Source organism: Schistocerca piceifrons, chromosome 7, assembly GCF_021461385.2.
Source record: "Schistocerca piceifrons isolate TAMUIC-IGC-003096 chromosome 7, iqSchPice1.1, whole genome shotgun sequence".
NCBI lineage: Eukaryota > Metazoa > Arthropoda > Insecta > Orthoptera > Acrididae > Schistocerca > Schistocerca piceifrons.
This window is the reverse complement of record NC_060144.1, coordinates 488583955-488600263: the sequence shown is the minus strand read 5'-3', so window position 1 is coordinate 488600263 and position 16309 is coordinate 488583955.

The following is a 16309-nucleotide window of genomic DNA, read 5'->3' as shown; positions in this document are numbered from 1 at the left end:
ATACATGGCTTACATTTTGACGTCCTGCCCTAGTTCCGAAGTACATGACCTATATGTCGGCGAGGTGCGCCAGCAGTTGTGTGTCCTTGAATTAGTTTTAGACAAGGGAAAATGTGTCACTGGGAAGACTCATATCACTTTCTTGGGTACTTGGTTTTGAGCAGATGGCATTCGCTCACTGACAGGGAAGATTACAAGGCTACAGTCCCTGCTGAAACCAGGAAATTTCCCGCATCTGAAACGCCTTCTGGGTGTCCTAAACTAGTACTGCACTCACGTCCCGACAATGGCGACTGTGCAAACACGACTAACAGATGAGTTCATAGGCAGCGACTCCACAGGACGGTGACCTTGTTAAGCAAACACTCGAAATGATGATGATGTTTGGTTTGTGGGGCGCTGAACTGCGTGGTTATCAGCGCCCTTACAAATTCCCAACATTTGCTCAGTCCAATCTCGCCACTTTCATGAACGATGGCGAAATGATGAGGACAACACTAACACCCAGTAATCTCGAGGCAGGTGATAATCCTTGACCCCGCCGAGGATCGAACTCGGGACCCCGTGCTCGAGAAGCGAGAACGCGACCGCGAGACCACGAGCTGCAGACCGACACTCGAAATGGATAAGGTGTTCAAGGCCCTCCAAGCGAGCCCAGGTCACACAGTTCCCCTCTGTCTTTCACTCACCTGGCTAGTCATCAAGGAGAGTCAGACAGCAGTTGGCCCAGCACTTCACTAACAGGAAGGTCAACGCTGACAGCCTCTCAAGTTATTCTCTAAAAAGTTCCAACCAGCTCAGGAGAATTAGAGTGCGTACTATGGGGAGCTGTTGGAAATTTATAATTCAGCCAGATATTTCCAACCGCACAACTAAGCTCAACCAGCGACTATTACAGAACACAGTACAATTACGGCTGCATTCAAGCATGTTAGTGACAAGTACTCACTTATTTATATTCTTGTAGCACTTCACAGACACCTGTTTTAAATAGGGTGGGTATTTGTAAAGGTGTATCTTGAAATATTTTCGCCCATCGTCTGTCTTCAGCATCAGTCTTGAGACTGCTTCATCTTCTGTTCTTCGAAGCATATTCCTCTCTTCAGGCTTGAACCTTGTCTCTTCTCTGGGCAGGATGTGGGAAATTATTGATTACTAGTTGCTTTGAAGTGTCTCGTTTGTTAGTGTTTCACATGTTTATTAGGACGTGTAGTTCAGCAATGATTGACTTTCCTCCAGCTCTGTAGTTCAACATAATATCGTAGCCTGGTGGCGACAGTGCGATTTTACAAACAATTTTCTTTTCTAAATTGTGCCTCAGCCAAGCTGGGGTTTCGGCGAGGCGTTTTGTTTTTACTCAGTGGACTGGATGCTGTTCCGTTTTTGTGGCCCGTCGTTCCCTGCCGTACTTCCAACGCTTATGCCGGCCGAAAGTGAATCCTCGCAAGCCCTGGACTCAACGTCGCTCTTCTGCTACTCCCCCACTGTCCATGTAATTTCTTTCTTTTTTATGGCGGCAAGGTTGCTACCACAGTTAGATACAAGGGTTGCCTTGATTACAAATTGCCATCCTTCTCGTGTCCTTACCGGTGCTTCCACATCGTAGAAAATCATTGATCTCGCCCATTCACGTCTCATATACATTTCCAGTTGTCGTCTTCCGCATCGTTGTTGGCAGTTGACGATTGTTTCTTGCAGGAGGTTTGAGTAGAAAATCTTTTCTTATAATCTACCTGATGCCTAATGCCTAATTTACGCTTCTTAAGAAATTATTTTCATGGTTCGGCGTCCTATCTCTGCGTTACAGTTCTAGTTTCTCTATCAGGTTCCAATCTGTTCCATGATATCTTAAGCCAATTAGAGTCCTTACGTTCGTTGTGAATGGTATCGTGGTGTGGCATGTCAGTATGTCATGCTATTACATCATAATTTATCCGTTTCAGGTTTGGAAACTTTACATGTAATGTTAGTTGCTACATATAAAATTTTAAGGTACTTCTCATTTCTGTGTCTCTTCTTTCCCTCAGACTCCTGGTCACGCCCCGACTGAAACATACCTGATGGCTTCTTTGACATTATTTACTGACGCCTATAAGGGATTACTTATCACACCTTTTAATATAGCTTACATTGCAAGATACCACGTCTGGGAGGGAGAAAGAGATGTGAATTATGTTTAGATTCTATAAATGAAATGCAAGTAGTGCTGTTCAACATATAAGTGGGTTATTCAGTGAAACTGCATTAAACGGCACATGCAATAATTATTGAAATTTTATCAAATTCATTTAACAATCACTCACAAATCATTCAAATAATGATAAACAAACTCGCGCATGGATGTGTGTGATGTCCTTAGGTTAGTTAGGTTTAACTAGTTCTAAGTTCTAGGGGACTAATGACCTCAGAAGTTGAGTCCCATAGTGCTCAGAGCCATTTGAACCATTTGATAAACAAAAATAAAAAATAGAGTCGCCAGATACTGTAGAAAGTATCAAATAGAAAAACAACAAATAGAATTGAATTGGCACCAAGAGCTCACAACAAGTGAATTGTATAAGGAGCCTGCCCTAGTATTTGCCTTTTAACATGAGCATTGTATGACTTCATTCTAATTTAACATATAAATGTTTGACACTGCACAGCCCTGGCTCAAAGAGAAGTGTAGTGCTCTCAAAAGGTACGCTACCTTTTCCCATGTTTATCACAGCCTGTCTTTAATTAAGAAAATCCGCACATACTATCATGTCTACCGTAAATTTCGGTATGATAACGAAACTGGCTTCGATCTTTTGATCTTGGGACGAAAGAGTTAATCTTGTTTGTTTATTGACATCCGCACCATGATTTTTGATGGGACCCTTCACTTTAATCTTCTTTGTTTTCAAGATGGGTAATTCTTCATTAGCATCACATTGGTTAAATAAGATATCCGAAATCGCGGTTAGCCCGCTTCTGCTGTCTACGACGACATTAACTGCAATTTTTCCGTTCTTCGTCATCTACCTGCATCAAAGCATTCTCTATTGAATCATACATGTGTCGTTTCAGGATTTTTATCTGTGAATTCGAACCTTCTGTCGGATATGCCTCGACCATTATCTCTCTCTCTTCTACAACTTCTTCTCAGCATTTAGCTTCGTCTTCCCTCAGCTCAACTACATCTGCCTCACCTTTCTTCATGGAAGCTCCCAAATAACAGCATCTAAATGCCCCTATTATATCTCTGTAACTTCCATCATTGTACACCTGGGACCTGTGCTCAATTTTAATTTATCTTCAACTTCCGTCGACTGCGCAGTATCCTCCTTTAGTTCGTCTTAACCGCAAATAACTCGGAAATTCCAGTTACTTCGTCCCTATTCTCTTCTCCCGTTGTGCCTTCCTCTGGTAGTTCGTTTTCTTAGTCGGTATCCTCCAATTAATTTCTCCCCAGCATGATGTAGTTTTCCTCCCTTAGTTTGATCCCTGCGATCCTATTTGCTCAGTTATTACCTGTAGTGACAAAATATTTGTCTTTCTCTGTGGTGTGTTGTCCTCTCGGAATCGGCTATCCCTGGTTCCAGTGCTAAATAACTCTATGATGCTAAGTACTTTCCCTTTTAACTCTACTTCCGTTACGTCTGCTTCATTATGTTCCGGTAGTCCGTTTTTTGTGAAATTCTCCCTACTAATTCCTGCCCAAAATGATGTTTGCGGTATCTTTACTTTTTGCGATCCCTGTGTTCAGTTCGTTCATCTTTCACCTCTCGTGATAAGGTGTGTATTTCTCTCGCTACGTTGCAGCTCCTTGCTTTGGTAGGTGCGCTGTTCTTCTTGGATTGGCGTTTTCTCGTCAACTCGAACGTTTATCGGGGTTTGGTGGCCTTATTTCCACGTCTTCATTCGGTCCTTCTTGTCTTTGTTCGACTTGGAGATACGGGTTTCGTTGCTGGTAATTTGTCGACCTGTTTGTCCTCCATTACCCATTGGGATTGCCGTTATTCCCCCTGCACCAATTATTGCCATTCCTGGATGGATAACCGTTGGCATTTCTTGTCCCATACCCATAGCCGTTTCTTTGTTGGAAGCTATTGTCACTTTTCGGCGCGAAGTCATCACGCAGTTCGTTAACAGCTGACATTCCTTCGTGAGGTCTCCGGCGCATTTTTCGCTCTTTCACTCACGTTTTCACGCGGGTTTCGCTTTTTTCTTGCCTCATCTTCCGATAGTATAAATTCAAGTTTCCTCAAAATTCCTTTAAAGGTTTCCACGTCATTGCCTCCGCGTCCTACCAATGACTCTTGGTATTTTAGTGGCAGCTTCATGGTACACAATTTAATCAATTCTCTATCGCTATATGGCACATACAAACATTGGTGTGTCTTTGTCATTGCTTCGAAAAAATTTACTGGGCTCTTCTCTCCGGAATTCTCGAAGTATGAATTTTGTAATAGTTCATACTTGATCCTATTTTGTGCTTAACTCGACCAAAAGCGTGAGAGAAGATTATCTTTGAAATCCTCCATGTGATTGACATGTAGCTCCTACACAGGTGGTCGGGTATCGCGTAACTTCTTCTCCGTCTGTGATTGTAATTGCATTTGGGTGAAATCTTTTTTCAAAAATGGTTCAAATGGCTCTGAGCACTATGGGACTCAACATCTGAGGTCATCAGTCCCCTAGAACTTAGAACTACTTAAACCTAACTAACCTAAGGACATCACACACATCCATGCCCGAGGCAGGATTCGAACCTGCGACCGTAGCAGTCACGCGGTTCCGGACTGAAGTGCCTAGAACCGCACGGCATCCGCGGCCGGCAAAATCTTTTTTCATTCCTTGTGAAACCTCTTGTCTTTGTGGTGGGGTTATTGACTCGGAAGTTGTTACGGATTCAGAGCTTGATGATCTTGAGCATTTCGCTCTTGTATAGTTCGTAACTGTTCTTCTCTGAGTTTTACGAATTGATTTTTCTTTTTCGCTTCTATTCTCACGATGTGAGTATCATACCTCTTGAGAACCACTTTCGTGATGCGTTTTTGCAAACCACTGTCTTGAACTATTTTTCACGCTGTTCCCGCTGATTGGAGTGTAGTTGCATTAACCTGTTTGGCTATCTTTCTAATTTTACCGTGAGTATTGTCACATAATGCTTTGTTGTCATCACGTAATGTTTCGAGGTCGTCACGTAATGTTTTAATTTCACCTTGAGTGTCGTCAAGTCACATTTTTGTTTCGGTCTGGGTGTCATCCCGCAATGTCTGCACGCCCACTTGGACCTTGTCAATATCTGTTCTTAATTGCGGTTGACCTATTATTAAATTTTGTATTATATCTATTGCCTCTTGCTCAATGTGATATTTACGTTTTCGTGTCTGCCTGCAGCTGACTGCAGTGAACCATGCGGTGACACATTTCGACTTGTATTGCTTTTAGTCAATTGTTTGGGACGTCTTATTACATGTACTATGGGTTCTATGCATTCAAGACGTTCCCCATCTTCTTGCACCTCTGCAATATGTTGATCCCTGCTTTCGGTGCCTTGTTGTACGGTATTTGCGTCCTGCTGTACCCCCGGATCTATTTTTCTTGGCGTTGTCTGTTGTCCTGTCCTGAGATTCCCGTACGTTATCTTGCTGGGTGCCAATATCAATTCGGTCAAGGTCTCGACCTGCCTAGCTAATCTCTCTGACTCCCGTCTTTGACGTTGTAATTTTAACTGACGCGCCCTACTTCACGTTATCATGCGATAATACGACCTTACTCGTTTCGTAAAATTATTACCTTCTCCCTTTCTCTACAGTTTCTAGTTCCCTTGATACAATAACAAGACTGTACGACCGTCGCTTACCAGCTGGGACAGAACCAACATACCAACGCTGTGTCAGCCACCTGTGCGTTTGCAAGAAAAACTTAAAGCTAACAATGGTGTTACAACTATACTATGGGGATACTGCGTATGTCTGTCAGTGCTCTTGATGTCTGTGTTTCCCTATTGGTTACTGATTGTTTCCCATTGGTTGGCACGATACAAAAAAATTATTACGAAAAATTTTTAAGAGGATATTTTTGTGGTCTACAAATTACATATGGTCGACCACCTTACCATGGTATTTTATGATCCTGGCAGGGTTGCCATTATCTAACACGTGTGAGACTGTTTCTGATCCAACTTCCTACAACAGTTGCGGAAGGACGGTCTGTGACTGTTTTAGGAATTTGTGTTGAACCTACGGCCATCTCATCCATGCATAGTTCAGAAAGTGCAGCAGTACAGACAGTGATGCAATCAGATAATGTCAATGTCGGTTACACTACAGTCCCTGTTAAGGAAACGTTATCGCTAACAGAAATTAATGTACAGGTTCGGGTAGAACTATACTTCAGCAAAAAACTGAAAATCTTAGATTTTCGTTATTAACGTTAATTTTTTCTCGAAGTATGACTTTATGACATAGCAACCATACTTGTAATACGTACAGGATGGTAGAATATTGATATTGGGTGTTCACAACTGTGCAGCGAAATTCCTTACTATTCTAAGGTTCTTTAACAGTAAGATGGTTAATTAGCATGTCTCGTGTTCGATAAAATACAAACAAATTAAATACGATTGGGGCCAGATATATCAATTAAGCTAAAAATGAACAATGAAAATGCCCAAAATTGAATGGGGCCTGTATAGGGTTTAAAAATATCACTGTAAAGATAATTGCGCAATTAAAACAGATCAGTAACTTCAGACTATAAAGCACTCTACAGTGGCTGATCAATCCTTTTCGTTAGATCGGATATATCGTGTGTTTTCCTTTCAGTTAAGCTCGACAATTGTGAATATGTTTAACTACAGGCCATGGTTGAATGTACAAAAAAATAGGAGAGACGGAGACGACCGCAGTTCGGAGTGTCAATCGCATATCACATGCTGGTGTAGCGCGAGTACTTTCACCGAGGACAGCAATGTCATAAGCGATATCCTTTCAGCTTACTTTTGTTTCCCTCACAGCGTCTTCGATATATGCACCTAAACAGAATAAAATCACACAGCCTTTAACTCAAGACAACACCTGTCGATCCTGCGCACCGCAGGATAACATAGACTACTTCATGTTTTAGAAAACAAAAACATATATTTTTTAAATACGTGGGAAATATTAAAACATTGTTTGAAACTGACATACCATTGACACTTACACAATATCTATACACTTATGCTTTAGATGTTGTCTGTAATCGTCTCTATCATGTCTTGAGAAACGAGTAGTCGTTCCAGCTCATATCGCTTTGTAAAGTTACTCCTAGGTATTTAATCAACATGACTGTGACAAGTAACACACCACTAAAAATGTATTCGAACATTGCAGGATCGCTTTTCCGGAAGTTACACCTAGGTATAAAATCGACATGACTTTGTGAAGAAACACACACTAATAATGTATTCGAACATTGCAGGATTGTTTTCTCTACTCATTTGCATTACCTTAGATTTTGTTACATTTAGAGCTAGCTGCCGTTCATCACGCTAAATCGAGATTCTGTCTAAATCATCATGTACGTCAATGACGATACTCTGCCGTATACTACAGCGTCATCAGATAACACACGTAGATTGCTGCTCACGCCAGCTGTCGGATGATTCGTGTACTGCATAGAGAGAAAGAGCGGCCATATAATAGTTTCCTGAGGCACTCGCAACGATACCGTTGTCTCTGATGAACACTTGCCAACGACGACAACGTAGTGGGTTCTGTCTACCCTCCTTGCGGTGTCACGTGACCGGAACACCGCCAGCCGGTACAGAATTTCGTGGCAACCGGTGGCTAGAACGTTTCGATTCTTCTCTCTACGGATACCTTCAGCCTATATAATGTTTGCCGAATGTAATCGATATGCATGCAACAGCATGGTGACCAATATTTTACAAAACGCCGCGTATAAAAATGGGGTTTTCCGGCGCTTATGCTTCGGGTTCTGTTGATGATAGTGAGGTAGACACAGCTCTTGGGCTAGGGACCATTTGTATACCTAATGCAAGGATAATCTTAGTATCACTATTCTACTGTAAAGGGTAAAAGTATAAATATTACACACTTCCTCCAGTAAATGGAGCAAATCGGTTTGCTCTTTTTGAAATTGATGTGGTCTATGGTGGACCTTAAGGGCTTTATGGAGGCACCTTTTTTTCATTCACGGTTCGTTAGGAAAAAAACTTTTTTTACCGATTTTCCATGCCAAAACTGAGCTGCAGACTCCAAGACGGCTATGCACTGCAAATATGTCCCTAAGACACTTACATCGAACAATATTGAAAATTGTATTGACAACTTTATCCGTTTCCGAGATACAGAGGTTTAAAAGTTACCTTGCTATTACACGCAAGATCACGTAAAATCCGGTGTGAGGAGAGATCGTAATTTATCAAGTGACGTAACATGAACAAATATGGTATCAATTATCTCAGTTTTCATCATATGGGCCCTAGCAACCCCACGTTGTACTACTGAAGGACCTGCATAATTCTTTTTCACGTAAAATCCGATCCGAAGTGTAAAATTGGTTTTGCGTTGTTTCAATTTCATGTAAGTAAACTATCAAAATTTTACTGACTATTACTCAGGTCTGAAGTGTAAAATCAGTTTTGCGTTTTTTCAGTTTCACGTAACTAACCTATCAAAATTTTACTGACTAGTACTCTGCTTTTCATATGAGTGGCATGTCCTGCAGCAAAACAAAGGACCCAGAGGGAAATGGCTCCTATCTGAGAAGAAAATATGTGAATATGTATCTGCCTTTTTAAATGTTACTGACTGAAAAGTGTGGTGCAAGCTGCCTCATTCTACCTTCCGCAGCACTATCAAAAATTTTCCCAAAATTTTTAGCATGCGAACATATTCGCGCTTTTTGTGCTGAGAGAAGGGGGTACAGTAGCACTGCGAAAGAGACGCAAAATTAATAAATAGTGGAAGATATATAGCTACTGGCTGTGGTATAGAAAGAGCAAAGGGGACAATTTGAGTGTGAGGGAAAGAAAGGGACATGGTGGCAGTGGAACATAGTTGACAGTGAGAGAAATGCGCTAGAAAAAGAGTGAAGGAGACAATGCCAGTGGGAGGGGAATGAAGAGAAGGAAAAAGTGGAAGTCGGTGAGAGCCAGTGATAAAGAGAGACAGTCTATGACAATGACAACGACAAAGAGAGGGAGACAGTGACAGCGTGAACAGACAGCAGTAGTGGAAGGACTGAATGAGATAGCAGCAGTGAGAGAGAGGGAGAGAGAGACAGTAAGAGGGGAGACTGTAGTAGTGGTGTAAGGCGTCCGGATTTTACGGACCTTACATCTACATCTACATCTACATTTATACTCCGCAAGCCACCCAACGGTGTGTGGTGGAGGGCACTTAACGTGCCACTGTCATTACCTCCCTTTTCTGTTCCTGTCACGTATGGTTCGCGGGAAGAACGACTGTCTGAAAGCCTCCGTGCACGCTCGAATCTCTCTAATTTTACATTCGTGATCTCCTCGGGAGGTATAAGTAGGGGGAAGCAATATCTTCGATACCTCATCCAGAAACGCACACTCTCGAAACCTGGACAGGAAGCTACACCGCGATGCAGAGCGCCTCTCTTGCAGAGTCTGCCACTTGAGTTTGCTAAACATCTCCGTAACGCTATCACGCTTACCAAATAACCCTGTGACGAAACGCGCCGCTCTTCTTTGGATCTTCTCTATCTCCTCCGTCAACCTGATCTGGTACGGATCCCACACTGATGAGCAATACTCAAGTATAGGTCGAACGAGTGTTCTGTAAGCCACTTCCTTTGTTGATGGACAACATTTTCTAAGGACTCTCCCAATGAATCTCAGCCTGGTACCCGCCTTACCAACAATTAATTTTATATGATCATTCCACTTCAAATCGTTCCGCACGCATACTCTCAGATATTTTACAGAAGTAACTGCTACCAGTGTTTCTCCAGCTATCATATAATCATACAATGAAGTTCAAATGGTTCAAATCGCTCTGAGCACTATGGGACTTAACATCTGTGGTCATCAGTCCCCTAGAACTTAGAACTACTTAAACCTAACTAACCTAAGGACATCACACACATTTATGCCCGATGCCGGATTCGAACCTGCGACCGTAGCAGTCGTGCGGCGTACAATAAAGGATCCTTCTTTCTATCTATTCGCAATACGTTACATTTGTCTATGTTAAGGGTCAGTTGCCACTCCATGCACCAAGTGCCTATCCGCTGCAGATCTTCCTGCATTTCGCTACAATTTTCTAATGCTGCAACTTCTCTGTATACCACAGCATCATCCGCGAAAAGCCGCATGGAACTTCCGACACTATCTACTAGGTCATTTATATATATTGTGAAAAGCAATGGTCCCATAACACTCCCCTGTGGCACGCCAGAGATTGCTTTAACGTCTGTAGACGTCTCTGCATTGATAGCAACATGCTGTGTTCTGTTTGCTAAAAACTCTTCAATCCAGCCACACAGCTGGTCTGATATTCCGTAGGTTCTTACTTTGTTTATCAGGCGACAGTGCGGAACTGCATCGAACGCCTTCCGGAAGTCAAGGAAAATAGCATCTACCTGGGAGCCTGTATCTAATATTTTCTGGGTCTCATGAACAAATAAAGCGAATTGGGTCTCACACGATCGCTGTTTCCGGAATCCATGTTGATTCCTACAGAGTAGATTCTGGGTTTCCAAAAACGACATGATACTCGAGCAAAAAACATGTTCTAAAATTCTACAACAGATCGACGTCAGAGATATAGGTCTATAGTTTTGCGCATCTGCTCGATGACCCATCTTGAAAACTGGAACTACCTGTGCTCTTTTCCAATCATTTGGAACCTTCCGTTCCTCTAGAGCCTTGCGGTACACGGCTGTTAGAAGGGGGGTAAGTTCTTTCGCGTACCCTGTGTGTAATCGAATTGGTATCCCGTCAGGTCCAGTGGACTTTCCTCTGTTGAGTGATTCCAGTTGCTTTTCTATTCCTTGGACACTTATTTCGATGTCAGCCATTTTTTCGTTTGTGCGAGGATTTAGAGAAGGAACTGCAGGGCGGTCTTCGTCTGTGAAACAGCTTTGGAAAAAGATGTTTAGTATTTCAGCTTTACGCGTGTCACCGTCTGTTTCAATGCCATAATCATGCCGGAGTGTCTGGATATCCTGTTTCGAGCCACTTACTGATCCAACGTAAGACCAGAACTTCCTAGGATTTTCTGTCATGTCGGTACATAGAATTTTACTTTCGAGTTCACTGAACGCTTAACGCATAGCCCTCCTTACGCTAACTTTGACATCGTTTAGGTTGTTTGTCTGAGAGGTTTTGGCTGCGTTTAAACTTGGAGTGAAGCTCTCTTTGCTTTCGCAGTAGTTTCCTAACTTTGTTGTTGAACCGCGGTGGGTTTTTCCCGTCCCTCACAGTTTTACTCGGCACGTACCTGTCTAAAACGCATTTTACAATTGCCTTAAACTTTTTCCATAAACACTCAATATTGTCAGTGTCGGAACAGAAATTTTCGGTTTGATCTGTTAGGTAGTCTGAAATCTGCCTTCTATTACTCTTGCTAAACAGATAAACCTTCCTCCCTTTTTTTATATTCCTATTAACTTCCATATTCAGCGATGCTGCAAAGGCCTTATGATCACTGAGTCCCTGTTCTGCACTTACAGAGTCGAAAAGTTCTGGTCTGTTTGTTATCATTAGGTCCAAGATGTTATCTCCACGAGTCGGTTCTCTGTTTAATTGCTCGAGGTAATTTTCGGATAGTGCACTCAGTATAATGTCACTCGATGCTCTGTCCCTACCACCCGTCCTAAACATCTGAGTGTCCCAGTCTATATCTGGTAAATTGAAATCTCCACCTAAGACTATAGTATGCTGAGAAAATTTATGTGACGTGTATTCCAAATTTTCTCTCAGTTGTTCTGCCACTAAGGCTGCTGAGTCGGGAGGTCGGTAAAAGGAGCCAATTATTAACCTAGCTCGGTTGTTGACTGTAACCTCCACCCATAATAATTCACAGGAACTGTCCACTTCTACTTCACTACAGAATAAACTACTACTAACAGCGGCAAACACGCCACCACCGGTTGTATACAATCTCTCCTTTCTAAACACCGTCTGTGCCTTTGTAAAAATTTCAGCTGAATTTATCTCTGGCTTCAGCCAGCTTTCTGTACCTATAACGATTTCAGCTTCGGTGCTTTCTATCAGCTTTTGCCCGAGGTCATCTAACCTAAAAAACCGCCCAGTCCACGCCACACAACCCCTGCTACCCGTGTAGCCACTTGCTGCGTGTAGTGGACTCCTGACCTATCCAGCGGGACCCGAAACCCCACCACTCTATGGCGCAAGTCGAGGAATCTGCAGCCCACACGGTCGCAGAACCGTCTCAGCCTCTGATTCAGACCCTCCACTCGGCTCTGTATCGGAGGTCCGCAGTCAGTCCTGTCGACGATGCTGCAGATGGTGAGCTCTGCTTTCATCCGACTAGCGAGACTGGCAGTCTTCGGCAAATCAGATAGCCACCGGAAACCAGAGAGGATTTCCTCCTATCCATAGCGACACACATCATTGGTGCCAACATGAGCGACCACCTGCAGATGGGTGCACCCTGTACCCTTCATGGCATCCGGAAGGACCCTTTCCACATCTGGAATGATTCCCCCCAGTATGCACACGGAGTGTACATTGGTTTTCTTCCCCTCTCTTGCTGCCATATCCCTAAGGGGCCCCATTACGCACCTGACGCTGGAGCTCCCAACTACCAGTAAGTCCACCCTCTGCGACTGCCCGGATCTCGCAGACTGAGAGGCAACCTCTGGAACAGGACAAGCAGCCATCTCCGGTCGAAGATCAGTATCAGCTGGAGACAGAGCCTGAATACGGTTCGTCAGGCAAACTGGAGAGGCCTTCCGTTCAGCCCTCCGGAATGTCTTTCGCCCCCTGACACACCTTGAGACGACCTCCCACTCTACCACAGGTGAGGGATCAGCCTCAAAGTGGGCAGTACCCCGGGCAGCCACAGTCGTAGTCCGATCGGGGGATGCGTAGGACGAGCTGGCCGTCCCCGACAAACCCCCATCCGGACCCCCACAGTGATGCCCATTGGCAACAGCCTCAAGCTGTGTGACCGAAGCCAACACTGCCTGAAGCTGGGAGCGAAGGGATGCCAACTCAGCCTGCATCCGAACACAGCAGTTGCAGTCCCTATCCTTGCTAAAAACTGTTGTGCAAAGAACGTCTGAATTAACCTACAGGCTCTCGGCTCTGAGCACTATGGGACTTAACATCTGAGGTCATCAGTCCCCTAGAACTTAGAACTACTTAAACCTAAGTAACCTAAGGACATCACACACATCCATGCCCGAGGCAGGATTCGAACCTGCGACCGTAACAATCGCGCGGTTCCGGACTGCGCGCCTAGAACCGCTAGACCACCGCGGCCGGCTTAATCTACAGAGAGCACAAACAAATCGACACAAAATTTAAACGGTTATTAAAATACAAGATTTCCTAGTAAATGCTGTAATGCTGCTACTTCCGCACTGCTGACACACTGCTTGGCGGCGGAAGGAGACTACGCGATTTTACACTATTCAGGTACTAAAACGCGATGCTACAAGTCTCAAATACTATAATGCGCCCGAAATTTATGAATTAAACGATGCAAGTACCAAAAACACGCAAAGAAATTAAGAATTAAACTATGTAACAAATGAGTGAGCTAGGAGTATACGACTTTCTGCTGGCAGCTGCTTATCCAACGGCGGCTGGGAGCACCTTACATGAGATCCTCAAAAAACAATAATTATATTATATCAATAAAAAGCAATTGGAGTTAATCTCATGTACTGAAAACTAACAAAACAATCATAGCAAGACTCACCAGAGGAGGAACACCCCTCTGAAGATGTCCAGCGCAGTTCTGGACGAAACGTTAGGAGCTGAAGAGTTTCAGGGACCACGACCTTACATCCCGGAAGGTTTACCAGAAGATATAACAAAACAATACCTACCAATATATTGACTGGCATGAACAAACAAGTTAAAGTGAAACACATTTTCGAGACGAACTGAGCAGTTGGTTAATGATATCGTAAAACTCCCATTTAGCAAGAAAGGGATAAGGCCAGAACAATACATGTTCCTTTTAACGTAAATAAGGCCAGGACCGAGGGTAAGTGGCTGCAAGTCATTAACAGGGCTACGCTGCGACCCAGCAAGTAGAATAAAAATGTTTATTCATCTCTAGCGAGTCGGTGATTGGCTGAAGCCATACTTGCCGACGCAGACGCTACATGGTGGGGATATCCCCTTTATATGAAAGCATTTTGAGACCTCTCTCTCTCATCTCACGGCGGACCACACAAGTGTATGGAAATAAGAGAGGGTGTTGAGAGCTTCGCTTTGTGCGAAGTGAGGAATATGCGCTTTACTTATCATGGCGACAGATAGCAAAGTGGTAGTTAATTATTCCTGCGAGAATTTTTGCGGGCAAAGAAATTGTGCACGTCGCTCCAACACATAGCGAGTGTGCAATACCCATTATTTCGACCGGGGAAAGATTAGCGTTCTACGGAATGAAGGAGAGTTGGGACTGAATGAATTGGTTCAAGGCCAGAGTAGGGAATTAGCGTTCCAGATCCAGTACGGAGCGTTGCTGATGCTGCTTGGTAAAGTACCATCGCATATTGTGATGATGAATTGTGCGGTTATCAGCGCCCGTACAAATTCCCAAACTTTGCTCAGTCTAATCTCGCCACTTTCATGAATGATGATGAAATGAAAAGGACAACACAGACACCCAGTCATCTCGAGGCAGGTGAAAATCCCTGACTCGCCGGGAATCGAACCCGGGACCCTGTGCTCGGGAAGCGAGAACGCGACCGTAAGATCACGAGCTGCGGACACCATCGCTTATTAGGCTGCAGTAAATATTGAGTCTAGATATTGCTAACTCCAACTTGCATACACTCTGACCACAGAATATCAAAAGCTAGGATACTAACCTCCTACCTCACATTGAGTACACGAGAGTTTTTTTCATTGCTTCAAAAAGTAATTTTATTCTCCACCAACTCACTGTATTGACCAGATACGACAATATAGATTTACATGAGCTTATGAGGATTTTTAATAATCATTATTTCCTGTGATAAAACATTTTCATGTGTAGAGATAACGATTTCAATAATCGTCACTTCAATATGTCCAAGACTTAAATGTTTTGTTACTCAGTGTCACAAGTAATTGAACATGGTTGTTGTTTATCACTTGGTCCCTGAAAGCAACAGTTGATAAATTATATGTAGAAATAAAAGGGAATAGCTGCGTTGTCTTTCTAGAATAGACCCCAACTTTGACTTTTATTAATGCATGCATTCTAAGCATGTGACAGCAGCATTTCTAATGATTTTTGTTACAATCCACACTGGATATTAGCTGCCTTACAGGGTGAGGGTCATATTTATTTAGAAAGTCTGTTTGACACCCAACGGTCGGCGTGGCCGAGTTGTTCTAGTCGCTTCAGTCTGGAACCGCGCGACCACTGCGGTTGCAGGTTCGAATTCTGCCTCGGGCTTGGATTTGTGTGATGTCCTCAGATTAGTTAGGTTTAAGTAGATCTAAGTTCTAGGGGACGGATGACCTCAGATGTTAAGTCCCATATTGCTCAGAGCCGTTTGAACCATATTTTGTTTGACACTCTGGGCTTGAGAAGACAGGTCAGATGTTTTGTCCATTTGAGCGCTAAGTGGTAAGCTAAGTTTGCAAATATTAGTACACTCCCTGTGACGTACGACAGTAGGACAGAACGAAGGAGACTGAGGTTGTGACGTAGGAGACACTGCCAGTTAGACACAAAGACGTAATGGCAATGAGCTGAGCTGAATGAGTGAGTGAGAATAGGCAAGTGAGAGTGGATGGATGTGAGAAACTTAGACGAGGAGCTAATGGATGTGTGTGAGCTTGTGAGCTTGGGAGCTTGTTGGAGATGGAGGTGAGTTTCATGTTAAGAAGAGTGCGAATTTTTTCTCACACAATAATTTTTGGGAAAATTTTTACTGGTGCTGAGGAAAGTAGATGAGGCAGCTGGCACCCCACTTTTCAGTCACAGACTTTTAAGAAACAGGGAAATATCGGCAAATTTTGTGGTCTGATAGGAGCATTTTTCCATTGTTCAAAAATAACTGAAAGCATTTTTCCTTTTAAATTGTAGTAATTGATACTAGAGACATTCATACTGCACATATATTGTGGTGACTTTTTTTCCAAAATTAAGGCAAGTTGATGATT